The sequence below is a fragment of the Cherax quadricarinatus genome, chromosome 100 (assembly GCF_038502225.1).
Source record: "Cherax quadricarinatus isolate ZL_2023a chromosome 100, ASM3850222v1, whole genome shotgun sequence".
In the NCBI taxonomy this organism is placed as follows: Eukaryota; Metazoa; Arthropoda; class Malacostraca; order Decapoda; family Parastacidae; genus Cherax; species Cherax quadricarinatus.
Window position 1 is genome coordinate 2,863,141 of NC_091391.1, and position 15,451 is coordinate 2,878,591.

The following is a 15,451-nucleotide window of genomic DNA, read 5'->3' on the forward strand; positions in this document are numbered from 1 at the left end:
AGATACCTAACTGTTGCATATGTGTCTTACCTAACAACTGTTGTGATGCTGCATCTGGCGACTTATATACAACACTCTGATAAAGAACTTTAGCTACATCATTTGCATATCTTTGTATCAACACCCTAATTCTCATTATTAGTAAAATTCTGTTTAGTAACTGTGAGGGAATAAGCAACTCTTTGACATTGATGATGACGATGATGATGAAATAATGATAATGATGATGATGACTGATTTCTTAACAAAGGTGAGAAGGGTAATAAGGATAATGAAAATAAAAAGAATACTTATTATATTGATAATGAGACTTAGTGTCGATACACAGGCATGTAAAAGAATCCTGTTCGGAGGACCAGATAGGCCTAAAGAGGCCGTTTATAAAATATCTTGTTCGATATGTGTGTCATTTTTACTCTAGCATCTGTATTTCATATTGTTTCTCTCCAAGATAGTAGGCGAAATGTGTGTGTGTGTGTGTGTGTGTGTGTGTGTGTGTGTGTGTGTGTGTGTGTGTGTGTGTGTGTGTGTGTGTGTGTGTGTGTGTGTGTGTGTACTCACCTAGTTGTACTCACCTAGTTGAGGTTGCGGGGGTCGAGTCCGAGCTCCTGGCCCCGCCTCTTCACTTATCGCTACTAGGTCACTCTCCCTGAGCCGTGAGCTTTATCATACCTCTGCTTAAAGCTATGTATGGATCCTGCCTCCACTACATCGCTTCCCAAACTATTCCACTTACTGACTACTCTGTGGCTGAAGAAATACTTCCTAACATCCCTGTGATTCATCTGTGTCTTCAGCTTCCTACTGTGTCCCCTTGTTACTGTGTCCAATCTCTGGAACATCCTGTCTTTGTCCACCTTGTCAATTCCTCTCAGTATTTTGTATGTCGTTATCATGTCCCCCCTATCTCTCCTGTCCTCCAGTGTCGTCAGGTTGATTTCCCTTAACCTCTCCTCGTAGGACATACCTCTTAGCTCTGGGACTAGTCTTGTTGCAAACCTTTGCACTTTCTCTAGTTTCTTTACGTGCTTGGCTAGGTGTGGGTTCCAAACTGGTGCCGCATACTCCAATATGGGCCTAACGTATACGGTGTACAGGGTCCTGAACGATTCCTTATTAAGATGTCGGAATGCTGTTCTGAGGTTTGCTAGGCGCCCATATGCTGCAGCAGTTATTTGGTTGATGTGCGCTTCAGGAGATGTGCCTGGTGTTATACTCACCCCAAGATCTTTTTCCTTGAGTGAGGTTTGTAGTCTCTGACCCCCTAGACTGTACTCCGTCTGCGGCCTTCTTTGCCCTTCCCCAATCTTCATGACTTTGCACTTGGTGGGATTGAACTCCAGGAGCCAATTGCTGGACCAGGTCTGCAGCCTGTCCAGATCCCTTTGTAGTTCTGCCTGGTCTTCGATCGAGTGTATTCTTCTCATCAACTTCACGTCATCTGCAAACAGGGACACCTCAGAGTCTATTCCTTCCGTCATGTCGTTCACAAATACCAGAAACAGCACTAGTCCTAGGACTGACCCCTGCGGGACCCAGCTGGTCACAGGTGCCCACTCTGACACCTCGCCACGTACCATGACTCGCTGCTGTCTTCCTGACAAGTATTCCCTGATCCATTGTAGTGCCTTCCCTGTTATCCCTGCTTGGTCCTCCAGTTTTTGCACCAATCTCTTGTGTGGAACTGTGTGTGTGTGTGTGTGTGTGTGTGTGTGTGTGTGTGTGTGTGTGTGTGTGTGTATGTGTGTGTGCGTGTGTGTGTGTGTGTGTGTGTGTGTGTGTGTGTGTGTGTGTGTGTGTGTGTGTGTGTGTGTGTGTGTATGTGTGTGTGCGTGTGTGTGTGTGTGTGTGTGTGTGTGTGTGTGTGTGTGTGTGTGTGTGTGTGTGTGTGTGTGTGTGTGTATGTGTGTGTGTGTGTGTGTGTATGTGTGTGTGTGTGTGTGTGTGTGTGTGTGTACTCACCTATTTGTGGTTGCAGGGGTCGAGTCCTAGCTCCTGGCCCCGCCTCTTCACCGGTTGCTACTAGGCCCTCTCTCTCCCCGCTCCATGAGCTTTATCAAACCTCGTCTTAAAACTGTGTATGGTTCCTGCCTCCACTACGTCATTTTCTAGGCTATTCCACTGCCTTACAACTCTATGACTGAAGAAATACTTCCTACTATCTCTCTGACTCATTTGTGTCTTCAACTTCCAATTGTGGCCTCTTGTTTCTGTGTCCCCTCCCTGGAACATCCTGTCCTTGTCCACCTTGTCTATTCCACGCAGTATTTTATATGTGGTTATCATGTCTCCCCTGACCCTCCTGTCCTCCAGTGTCGTCAGGCCGTGTGTGTGTGTGTGTGTGTACTGCTGTGTCATGTCTGCGTCACTAGCCACCATCTGTGACACATCTAGCTACATGACACAGCAATGCTGTCTAGAAAACTTTTCTATTGTAAGTCTCATATCTTAGTGGTACAGCACGAGAACTGTGTCGTGGTGAATAGGTAAACCTGGTCAATTAGAAAGAACTCATTTAAAATTAAGTCATTTCTAAAATTTTCTCTTACATGTTTAAAGATACTTTTTTTCATTTAAGTTAGTGTAAAAATTAGTCATTTTGTACCAAAAGAACTTTAGAAAACTTACCTACTCTCATTATAACAAGCTCTCCAGGAGCTTTATTAAGCCCTTACAAGCAATACAGGGACACAGAGGGTATATATAGTAATAGTATTAGTAGTACTATTAGCTTTTGGTGTTGTGTGATGGCAGGGTCTATTGTCTTGAGTAGAATTGTCCCCAACAGCCAAGTTGCCATGAATATCTTCAAAGTACTTGCACACAAGCCAAGACTAGAGTCGCCATCACATACAATACCTGACCCAGTCGAAAGTGAAGAACCTTGCGGAGCCCGTGACAAAGTATACGTCGGTGAAACAGCACGCACCCTACAAACACGTCTCAATGAACACATGCAAAAACGACAATTTGTGTACAATATAGAAACATTTCCAACTATTTAACGAGATTCAGTGACGTCTTCCTAGTGATCAAAGAAGCAAATTCCTGCAGATGCAAATGATTTGAATTTATCGCTGTTTCGGACACCTGTCAACAAAACTATTGTATTAACGTTGGTACAATTATCGTTGGTACAATTAGCTTCGTCATTTCTGAGGTATTAGCAAGAATTCCACTCAAAACAACAAACCCTACCATCAAATGGCACCAAGATCTATTACCGCTAATACTATTACTACACCTACTACTACTGCTACTATTACTACTACTGTCACTACTACTACTAATGTTACTATTACTACTACTACTACTGTTACTACTACTACTGTTACTACCACCACAGTGCTTATACTCCCTCACGTCACGTGATAGTTATATATATACCCTCTGTGTCCACTTGTGCTCTTTTACCTAACAACGTTTACCTTGTCTTTTAGTAAATCCAGGATTACATGGTAACGATGTAGCAATTGTGAAAGGCAGGAGCGACCTGCCTTGGACTGTGCAACTGCTGGGATTCCTGTGATTGGCAGTCTTGCACTGTTGGTCGGGAGAAATGTGCAAATATCAGCTGACGATGGGTAGTATTAAATGGTGCTCGTAGCCTGGTGGCAAAGCTCTCGCTTCACAAGCTGAGTGTCCGGGTTCGATTCCTGGAAAGGGTAGAAACACTGGGTATGTTTCCTTACGCCGATCCACTAACACCCAGGTACCTATTTTACCGATAGGTGAACACAGACAGCAGGTGTCTTAAGGAAACACACCCAACGTTTCCATCCGTACCGGGGAACGAACCCCAGACCTTAATATGTAAGGTAAGTGCGCTACCAATCGAGCTATGGGACACCGTCATGGGTTACAAATACGGAGACAGAAGAAGCTGTGGAAAGGTGATGTTTCTGCTATGACTATCTGCACATTTGCAACCTCTGTATTAGACTGAAGAAGCCTACTGTGTAGGCGAAACGTTTCGAAATAAACATACCTAACTGTTGCATATGTTTATTCCTAGTCTACCTGTCGATATAGAATAACAATTTATACGGATTTATAAGATAATACAATACCACTATCATGTTCTTACAGATAATTATAGGAGAATACAATATCACTATTATATTGTATTATTAGATAATACATTAGGTTAAGGAAGTGGTGTGGAGCGCAGTTTCACACGTGAACAAATGAGAACAATGGTTCTCTCCGTAACTTTTTTTTTATTCTTTGTTACAACAATAGAAATACATTTGGTGACCTTGTTCAAAGGTTCACTTCTTTTAAGTACAGTTTTACCTGTTCAAACTGCTTTTATTTCCATCGTCATCCTGTTTCTTTTACTCTAAAACCAAAAAGATAACTTTTTTTGGGGGGGCTGAAGCAGATATGTGGTGTTCCGTAGCTGGGTTGGTAGCGCATTTAGCTCACACGCTGCATGTCCATAGTTCGATCCCCGGGATGGGTGGAAACACTGGGGTGTGATGTAGTTCAGCTGGGCTTGTGAGATCTCTGGGGAGACCTAATTTAACCAATTATATGGTCACCTTGCCTTGGCAAATGTCTGTCAGAGACACGCCTTTTCGGCTTATGTATCAGCTCCTTTGTTCGTCACTGGCGTCAGATCTCGGCGTCAGGTCGTACACGTGGTTGTGGAGGGTGCTGGACCACCATATAATTATGCCCAAGGAACAGGTGAGCAGAGGAGATTCGTGCGGAGTTCTGGTCTGGGTGCAGAGCTCTGAGCACTGAGATTCGAGAGGAGCTCTGGCCGGTGGGCAAAGCTTGGGAGAAGGCTGCTGTAGTCTCTAGAGGAGACTGTTGGAGACATTGGGCAGAGTACTGGCTTGGAGCAGTACTCGTGCTGTGTAGGTCTTGGGACCTGTGGCTTAGTTCCTGTAGTGAACTGTCCTCTGTACTATATTGTAAGTTACATTCTGGTCAAGTTGATTGTGTTCCCTGTCTCACTGCTTATATGTACCATCTCATTTATCTAAACCCCAATAATGTTCTCCTGTTCCCAAATATATTATTTTACAAGGACTTAATAATAAACTGTGTTTGAGTAGAATAGTAATATTGACTGTCCCCGTTATTTATTCTTATTTCCATTTATTTATGTTTAGTTAAAGTAGTGAGAGGGTGAGTAGTGTGGAGTGGTGGGTAGAGTAATGAGAGGTGATGGTATGGTCACCAGTGACCTCACATTACCTACCTGTCACATTACCTACCTGTTACATTACCTACCTGTCACATTACCTACCTGTCACATTACCTACCTGTCACATTACCTACCTGTCACATTACCTATCTGTCACATTACCTACCGACCTCCGCACTCATCTCTCCTACCACCTCGCCTGCATATCCCCTGCCTACATAACCCCCACTTACTCCCATATTCCCCAATTATCCCTACGTTGCAATCCCCCCTACATGACAGGGTCGTGTTTCTTTAAGACACCTGCTGCATCTGTTCAACTTGCGGTATGTAGGTACCTGGGTGCTAGTCACCTTACTGTTAGTGGTCATCTAGCAGTAAGTAGGTGCCTGGGTGTTAGTGGACTGGTGTGGGTCACATCCTGGGTGTTAGTGGACTGGTGTGGGTCACATCCTGGGTGTTAGTGGACTGGTGTGGGTGGCATCCTGGGTGTTAGTGGACTGGTGTGGGTCACATCCTGGGTGTTAATGGACTGGTGTGGGTTACATCCTGGGTGTTAGTGGACTGGTGTGGGGTCACATCCTGGGTGTTAGTGGACTGGTGTGGGTCACATCCTGGGTGTTAGTGGACTGGTGTGGGTCACATCCTGGGTGTTAGTGGACTGGTGTGGGTCACATCCTGGGTGTTAGTGGACTGGTGTGGGTCACATCCTGGGTGTTAGTGGACTGGTGTGGGTCGCATCCTGGGACAAAACTGACATAATTTGCGGGAAATGCTCAGCATAACAAGTGACTTTCTATATAGTAGTATGTCACTGATGTCAGCTATGATCTGTATACCTTGTACATGTACTTGTATACCTTGTACATGTACTTGTATACCTTGTACATGTACTTGTATACCTTGTACATGTACTTGTATACCTTGTACATGTACTTGTATACCTTGTACATGTACTTGTATACCTTGTACATGTACTTGTATACCTTGTACATGTACTTGTATACCTTGTACATGTACTTGTATACCTTGTACATGTACTCGGCGTGTGAGCTGCGTGCGCTACCAACCGAGCTACAGGACACCTGTACAACGTTAATAAACAAAGAATTAGACACATGCGCAACATCTGACTATATATATAAACGTTTCGCCAACCAGTAACTTTGTCAATACAACAATTAAGTCTTTCAGAACGAGACTGTTCACTGTTATCCAACTTACTGACAAATATAACTCCGTGTGGGAACGATACTCTGGTCTTAAAACTAGGTCGTGTAATTTCCTGGGCCTCACGGGTGACGTCAACACTATTGTCCATTGTCTGCAAATTTACTCTGTTAACCCTGCCTGCAAGCTTGTTACTCTGTTTACCCTGCCTGCACGCTTGTTACTCTGTTTACCCTGCCTGCACGCTTGTTACTCTGTTTACCCTGCCTGCAAGCTTGTTACTCTGTTTACCCTGCCTGCACGCTTGTTACTCTGTTTACCCTGCCTGCACGCTTGTTACTCTGTTTACCCTGCCTGCAAGCCTGTTACTCTGTTTACCCTGCCTGCACGCTTGTTACTCTGTTTACCCTGTTTGCACGCTTGTTACTCTGTTTACCCTGCCTGCAAACTTGTTACTGTTTACCCTGCCTGCAAGCTTGTTACTGTTTACCCTGCCTGCAAGCTTGTTACTGTTTACCCTGCCTGCAAGCTTGTTACTCTGTTTACCCTGCCTGCAAGCTTGTTACTGTTTACGCTGCCTGCAAGCTTGTTACTGTTTACCCTGCCTGCAAGCTTGTTACTCTGTTTACCCTGCCTGCAAGCTTGTTACTGTTTACCCTGCCTGCAAGCTTGTTACTGTTTACCCTGCCTGCAAGCTTGTTACTGTTTACCCTGCCTGCAAGCTTGTTACTCTGTTTACCCTGCCTGTAAGCTTGTTACTCTGTTTACACTGCCTGCACGCTTGTTACTCTGTTTACCCTGCCTGCAAGCTTGTTACTCTGTTTACCCTGCCTGTAAGCTTGTTACTCTGTTTACCCTGCCTGCAAGCTTGTTACTCTGTTTACCCTGCCTGCAAGCTTGTTACTCTGTTTACACTGCCTGCACGCTTGTTACTCTGTTTACCCTGCCTGCACGCTTGTTACTCTGTTTACCCTGCCTGCAAGCTTGTTACTGTTTACCCTGCCTGCAAGCTTGTTACTCTGTTTACCCTGCCTGCAAGCTTGTTACTGTTTACCCTGCCTGCAAGCTTGTTACTGTTTACCCTGCCTGCAAGCTTGTTACTCTGTTTACCCTGCCTGTAAGCTTGTTACTCTGTTTACCCTGCCTGCACGCTTGTTACTGTTTATCCTGCCTGCACGCTTGTTACTCTGTTTACCCTGCCTGCAAGCTTGTTACTGTTTATCCTGCCTGCAAGCTTGTTACTGTTTATCCTGCCTGCAAGCTTGTTACTGTTTATCCTGCCTGTAAGCTTGTTACTGTTTATCCTGCCTGCAAGCTTGTTACTGTTTATCCTGCCTGCACGCTTGTTACTGTTTATCCTGCCTGCAAGCTTGTTACTGTTTATCCTGCCTGCAAGCTTGTTACTGTTTATCCTGCCTGCAAGCTTGTTACTGTTTATCCTGCCTGCACGCTTGTTACTGTTTACCCTGCCTGCAAGCTTGTTACTGTTTACCCTGCCTGCACGCTTGTTACTCTGTTTACCCTGCCTGCAAGCTTGTTACTGTTTACCCTGCCTGCGAGCTTGTTACTGTTTACCCTGCCTGCACGCTTGTTACTCGGTTTACCCTTCCTGCAAGCTTGATACTCTGTTTACCGTGCCTGCAAGCTTGTTACTGTTTACCCTGCCTGCACGCTTGATACTCTGTTTACCCTGCCTGAAAGCTTGTTACTGTTTACCTTGCCTGCAAGCTTGTTACTGTTTACTCTGCCTGCAAGCTTGTTACTCTGTTTACCCTGCCTGCAAGCTTGTTACTCTGTTTACCATTCCTGCAAGCTTGTTACTGTTTACCCTGCTGGAAGCTTGTTACTCTGTTTACCATGCCTGCTAGCATGTTACTGTTTACCCTGCCTGCAAGCTTGTTACTCTGTTTACCATGCCTGCAAGCTTGTTACTGTTTACCCTGCCTGCAAGCTTGTTACTCTGTTTACCCTGCCTGCAAGCTTGTTACTGTTTACCCTGCCTGCAAGCTTGTTACTGTTTACCCTGCCTGCACGCTTGTTACTCTGTTTACCCTGCCTGCAAGCTTGTTACTGTTTACCCTGCCTGCAAGCTTGTTACTGTTTGCCGTGCCTGCAAGCTTGTTACTGTTTACCCTGCCTACAAGCTTGTTACTGTTTACCCTGCCTGCAAGCTTGTTACTGTTTATCCTGCCTGCAAGCTTGTTACTGTTTATCCTGCCTGCAAGCTTGTTACTGTTTATCCTGCCTGCAAGCTTGTTACTGTTTATCCTGCCTGCAAGCTTGTTACTGTTTATCCTGCCTGCAAGCTTGTTACTGTTTATCCTGCCTGCAAGCTTGTTACTGTTTATCCTGCCTGCACGCTTGTTACTGTTTACCCTGCCTGCAAGCTTGTTACTGTTTACCCTGCCTGCACGCTTGTTACTCTGTTTACCCTGCCTGCAAGCTTGTTACTGTTTACCCTGCCTGCGAGCTTGTTACTGTTTACCCTGCCTGCACGCTTGTTACTCGGTTTACCCTTCCTGCAAGCTTGATACTCTGTTTACCCTGCCTGCAAGCTTGTTACTGTTTACCCTGCCTGCACGCTTGATACTCTGTTTACCCTGCCTGAAAGCTTGTTACTGTTTACCTTGCCTGCAAGCTTGTTACTGTTTACTCTGCCTGCAAGCTTGTTACTCTGTTTACCCTGCCTGCAAGCTTGTTTCTCTGTTTACCATTCCTGCAAGCTTGTTACTGTTTACCCTGCTGGAAGCTTGTTACTCTGTTTACCATGCCTGCTAGCTTGTTACTGTTTACCCTGCCTGCAAGCTTGTTACTCTGTTTACCATGCCTGCAAGCTTGTTACTGTTTACCCTGGCTGCAAGCTTGTTACTCTGTTTACCCTGCCTGCAAGCTTGTTACTGTTTACCCTGCCTGAAAGCTTGTTACTGTTTACCCTGCCTGCACGCTTGTTACTCTGTTTACCCTGCCTGCAGGCTTGTTACTGTTTACCCTGCCTGCAAGCTTGTTACTGTTTGCCGTGCCTGCAAGCTTGTTACTGTTTACCCTGCCTGAAAGCTTGTTACTGTTTACCCTGCCTGCAAGCTTGTTACTGTTTACCCTGCCTGCAAGCTTGTTACTGTTTACCCTGTCTGCAAGCTTGTTACTGTTTACCCTGCCTGCAAGCTTGTTACTGTTTACCCTGTCTGCAAGCTTGTTACGGTTTACCCTGCCTGCACGCTTGTTACTGTTTACCCTGCCTGCAAGCTTGTTACTGTTTACCCTGCCTGCAAGCTTGTTATTGTTTACCCTGCCTGCAAGCTTGTTACTGTTTACCCTGCCTGCAAGCTTGTTACTGTTTACCCTGTCTGCAAGCTTGTTACTGTTTACCCTGCCTGCAAGCTTGTTACTGTTTACCCTGTCTGCAAGCTTGTTACTGTTTACCCTGCCTGCAAGCTTGTTACAGTTTACCCTGTCTGCAAGCTTGTTACTGTTTACCCTGCCTGCAAGCTTGTTACTGTTTACCCTGCCTGCAAGCTTGTTACTGTTTACCCTGCCTGCAAGCTTGTTACTGTTTACCCTGTCTGCAAGCTTGTTACTGTTTACCCTGCCTGCAAGCTTGTTACTGTTTACCCTGCCTGCAAGCTTGTTACTGTTTACCCTGCCTGCAAGCTTGTTACTGTTTACCCTGTCTGCAAGCTTGTTACTGTTTACCCTGCCTGCAAGCTTGTTACAGTTTACCCTGTCTGCAAGCTTGTTACTGTTTACCCTGCCTGCAAGCTTGTTACTGTTTACCCTGCCTGCAAGCTTGTTACTGTTTACCCTGCCTGCAAGCTTGTTACTGTTTACCCTGCCTGCAAGCTTGTTACTGTTTACCCTGCCTGCAAGCTTGCTACTGTTTACCCTGTCTGCAAGCTTGTTACTGTTTACCCTGCCTGCAAGCTTGTTACTGTTTACCCTGCCTGCAAGCTTGTTACTGTTTACCCTGCCTGCAAGCTTGTTACTGTTTACTCTGCCTGCAAGCTTGTTACTGTTTACCCTGCCTGCAAGCTTGTTACTCTTTACCCTGCCTGCAAGCTTGTTACTGTTTACCCTGCCTGCAAGCTTGTTACTGTTTGCCCTGCCTGCAAGCTTGTTACTGTTTGCCCTGCCTGCAAGCTTGTTACTGTTTACCCTGCCTGCAAGCTTGCTACTGTTTACCCTGCCTGCAAGCTTGTTACTGTTTACCCTGCCTGCAAACTTGTTACTGTTTACCCTGCCTGCAAGCTTGTTACTGTTTACCCTGCCTGCAGGCTTGTTACTGTTTACCGTGCCTGCAAGCTTGTTACTGTTTACCCTGCCTGCAAGCTTGTTACTGTTTGCCCTGCCTGCAAGCTTGTTACTGTTTACCCTGCCTGCAAGCTTGTTACTCTTTGTCCTGCCTGCAAGCTTGTTACTGTTTACCCTGCCTGCAAGCTTGTTACTGTTTACCCTGCCTGCAAGCTTGTTACTGTTTACCCTGCCTGCAAGCTTGTTACTGTTTACCCTGCCTGCAAGCTTGTTACTGTTTACCCTGCCTGCAAGCTTGTTACTGTTTACCCTGCCTGCAAGCTTGTTACTGTTTACCCTGCCTGCAAGCTTGTTACTGTTTACCCTGCCTGCAAGCTTGTTACTGTTTACCCTGCCTGCAAGCTTGTTACTGTTTACCCTGCCTGCAAGCTTGTTACTGTTTACCCTGCCTGCAAGCTTGTTACATTGTTAGTGAGGACACAGTAACCTTCGTGTTTACTAACGTAGTTATGTATAACTATGTGAGCTGATACATTTAATTACACAAAAGGTTGTACCCATGAGGCCTACGTCTGGATTAAAGCAACGCAGCAATAGGCCTACTGGCCCAAGTAGAAACAAGGCCAACAATTTAAGGGGAAACGGACACAAATACTTTCGTAAAATCAGTGATACATATTTTTTTCGTTATGTTCAGATTGCTTTTAACAGATTTAAGGGGAAAAAATTCTGCTTATTCGGCAGAAAACATCTTTGCAAATATACGAAACTTGCCCGGTTCGGCGCTTTTACACACACACACACACACACACACACACACACACATAGTGAAGAGGCGGGGCCAGGAGCTAGGACTCGACCCCTGCAACCACAAATAGGTGAGTACAAATAGGTGAGTGCACACACACGTACAGGAGAAGAGGTTACTAGCCCATTGCTCCCGGCATTTTAGTCGCCTCTTACAACACGCATGGCTTACGGAGGAAGAATTCTGTTCCACTTCCCCATGGAGATAAGAGGAAATAAACAAGAACAAGAACTAGTAAGAAAATAGCAGAAAATCCAGAGGGGTGTGTGTATATATGCTTGTACATGTATCTGTAGTGTTATCTAAGTGTAAGTAGAAGTAGCAAGATGTACCTGAAATCTTGCATGTTTATGAGACAGACAAAAGACACCAGCAATCCTACCATCATGTAAAACACTTGGCAGGACGGTAGTACCTCCCTGGGTGGTTGTTGTCTACCAGCCTACTACCACAGGACGGTAGTACCTCCCTGGGTGGTTGCTGTCTACCAACCTACTACCACAGGACGGTAGTACCTCCCTGAGTGGTTGCTGTCTACCAACCTACTACCACAGGACGGTAGTACCTCCCAGGGCGGTTGCTGTCTACCAACCTACTACCACAGGATGGTAGTACCTCCCTGGGTGGTTGCTGTCTACCAACCTACTACCACTGGACGGTAATACCTCCCAGGGCGGTTGCTGTCTACCAACCTACTACCACAGGATGGTAGTACCTCCCTGGGTGGTTGCTGTCTACCAACCTACTACCACAGGACGGTAGTACCTCCCAGGGCGGTTGCTGTCTACCAACCTACTACCACAGGACGGTAGTACCTCCCTGGGTGGTTGCTGTCTACCAACCTACTACCACAGGACGGTAGTACCTCCCAGGGCGGTTGCTGTCCACCAACCTACTACTACAGGACGGTAGTACCTCCCTGGGTGGTTGCTGTCTACCAACCTACTACCACAGGACGGTAGTACCTCCCTGGGTGGTTGCTGTCTACCAACCTACTACCACAGGACGGTAGTACCTCCCTGGGTGGTTGTTGTCTACCAACCTACTACCACAGGACGGTAGTACCTCCCTGGGTGGTTGCTGTCTACCAACCTACTACCACAGGACGGTAGTACCTCCCTGGGTGGTTGTTGTCTACCAACCTACTACCAGAGGACATTAGTACCTCCCTGGGTGGTTGCTGTCTACCAAGCTACTACCACAGGACATTAGTACCTCCCTGGGTGGTTGCTGTCTACCAACCTACTACCACAGGACGGTAGTACCTCCCTGGGTGGTTGTTGTCTACCAACCTACTACCACAGGATGGTAGTACCTCCCTGGGTGATTGTTGTCTACCAACCTACTACCACAGGACGGTAGTACCTCCCTGGGTGGTTGTTGTCTACCAACCTACTACCACAGGACGGTAGTACCTCCCTGGGTGGTTGTTGTCTACCAACCTACTAACACAGGACGGTAGTACCTCCCTGGGTGGTTGCTGTCTACCAACCTACTACCACAGGACAGTAGTACCTCCCTGGGTGGTTGCTGTCTACCAACCTACTACCACAAGACAGTAGTACCTCCCTGGGTGGTTGTTGTCTACCAACCTACTACCACAGGACGGTAGTACCTCCCTGGGTGGTTGTTGTCTACCAACCTACTACCACAGGATGGTAGTACCTCCCTGGGTGGTTGTTGTCTACTAACATACTACCACAGGATGGTAGTACCTCCCTGCGTGGTTGCTGTCTACCAACCTACTACCACAGGACAGTAGTACATCCCTGCGTGGTTGCTGTCTACCAACCTACTACCACAGGACGGTAGTGCCTCCCTGGGTGGTTGCTGTGTACCAACCTACTACGACATGACGGTAGTGCCTCCCTGGGTGGTTGCTGTCTACCAACCTACTACGACATGATGGTAGTGCCTCCCTGGGTGGTTGCTGTCTACCAACCTACTACCACAGGACGGTAGTACCTCCCTGGGTGTTTGTTGTCTACCAACCTACTACCACAGGACGGTAGCACCTCCCTGGGTGGTTGCTGTCTACCAGCCTACTACCACAGGACGGTAGTACCTCCCTGGGTGGTTGTTGTCTACCAACCTACTACCACAGGACGGTAGTGCCTCCCTGGGTGGTTGCTGTCTACGAACCTACTACGACATGATGGTAGTACCTCCCTGGGTGGTTGCTGTCTACCAACCTACTACCACAGGACGGTAGTACCTCCCTGGGTGGTTGTTGTCTACAAACCTACTACCAGAGGACGGTAGTACCTCCCTGGGTGGTTGTCTACCAACCTACTACCACAGGACGGTAGTACCTCCCTGGGTTGTTGTTGTCTACGAACCTACTACGACATGATGGTAGTACCTCCCTGGGTGGTTGCTGTCTACGAACCTACTACGACATGATGGTAGTACCTCCCTGGGTGGTTGCTGTCTACCAACCTACTAACACAGGACGGTAGTACTTCCCTGGGTGGTTGCTGTCTACCAACCTACTACCACAGGACGGTAGTACCTCCCTGGGTGGTTGCTGTCTACCAACCTACTACCACAGGACGGTAGTACCTCCCTGGGTGGTTGTTGTCTACCAACCTACTACCACAGGACGGTAGTACCTCCCTGGGTGGTTGCTGTCTACCTACCTACTACCACAGGACGGTAGTACCTCCCTGGGTGGTTGCTGTCTACCAACCTACTACCTACACACACACACATAATATATATATATATACATATACACATATATATATATATATATATATATATATATATATATATATATATATATATATATATATATATATATATATATATATATATATATATATATATATATATATATATATATATATATATATATATATATATATATATATATATATATATATATATATATATATATATATATATATACAAACATCCATCCAGGGACACCATAGCCATCAACGACAACCCTGAGGAAGACCCCATCATTGAACAATTAATTTTTCCAGAATCGGAAGTCTATAAGGCGATCATATCATTTCCTACAGGATCTGCAGGAGGTTACACTGGAATTCGACCTCAGCACCTCAAAGAGATTGTAAATCCAGCACTCGGTGAATCTGCATCAATTGTTCTCACCGAGTTAACAACTTTCGTCAACAATTGCCTGGCTGGGCGAATCCCAGAAAAAATTAAACCTTTCTTTTTTGGAGCCTCACTATGTGCCTTGAAGAAGAAGGATGGGGAATCAGACCCATTGCAGTTGGAAACACTCTTCGCCGTCTCGTTGCCAAAGCAGCAGTGAGAAACATTCGCCTAGAAGCTGCCCCTTTACTCCAGCCACACCAACTGGGCTTTGGGGTCTCTCAAGGCAGTGAAGCTGCAGCTCATTCTGCAAGGGCCTACATCAGGGACCTACCAGAAGACAAGGCCATAGTCAAACTTGATTTTAGAAATGCCTTTAATATGGTGAGGAGAGATGCTGTTTTGCCAGCTGTTCGGGTTAGGTTCCCCAGTCTCTTTCCCTTCATTTCAGCCGGCTACAGCAAACCCTCAATTCTTTTGTTTGGAGAACATGAAATACAATCATCAGAGGGTGTTCAGCAGGGTGACCCACTAGCTCCACTTCTCTTCTGCTTGGCAGTAAGAGAACTAACTTCCAGCCTACGCAGTGAGCTCAATATCTGGTACCTGTTAGGTAAGACACATATGCAACAGTTAGGTATCTTTATTATGAAACGTTTCGCCTACACAGTAGGCTTCTTCGGTCAAGTACAGAAAAGTTGATAGAAGCAGAAGATACTTGAAGACGATGTAATCAGTCCATCACCCTTAAAATTTTGAGGTGGTCAGTCCCTCAGTCTGGAGAAGAGCATTGTTCCATAGTATGAAACAATATGGAGATGAAGTGACAGGATGGGGCTTTTTATAGCGCCAAGAGGTGAGACGTAGGCCACTAGGAGAGGTAAGAACTCAGAAGTTGAGACGTCAGGTCCTTCTCAAAACCAGCCGCTCTCACTAGTGGAAGTTGTCGAAGTTGATTGCAGGTCTGTACCAAGATACCCTTGTGTTGCAGTGTCTGACAGATT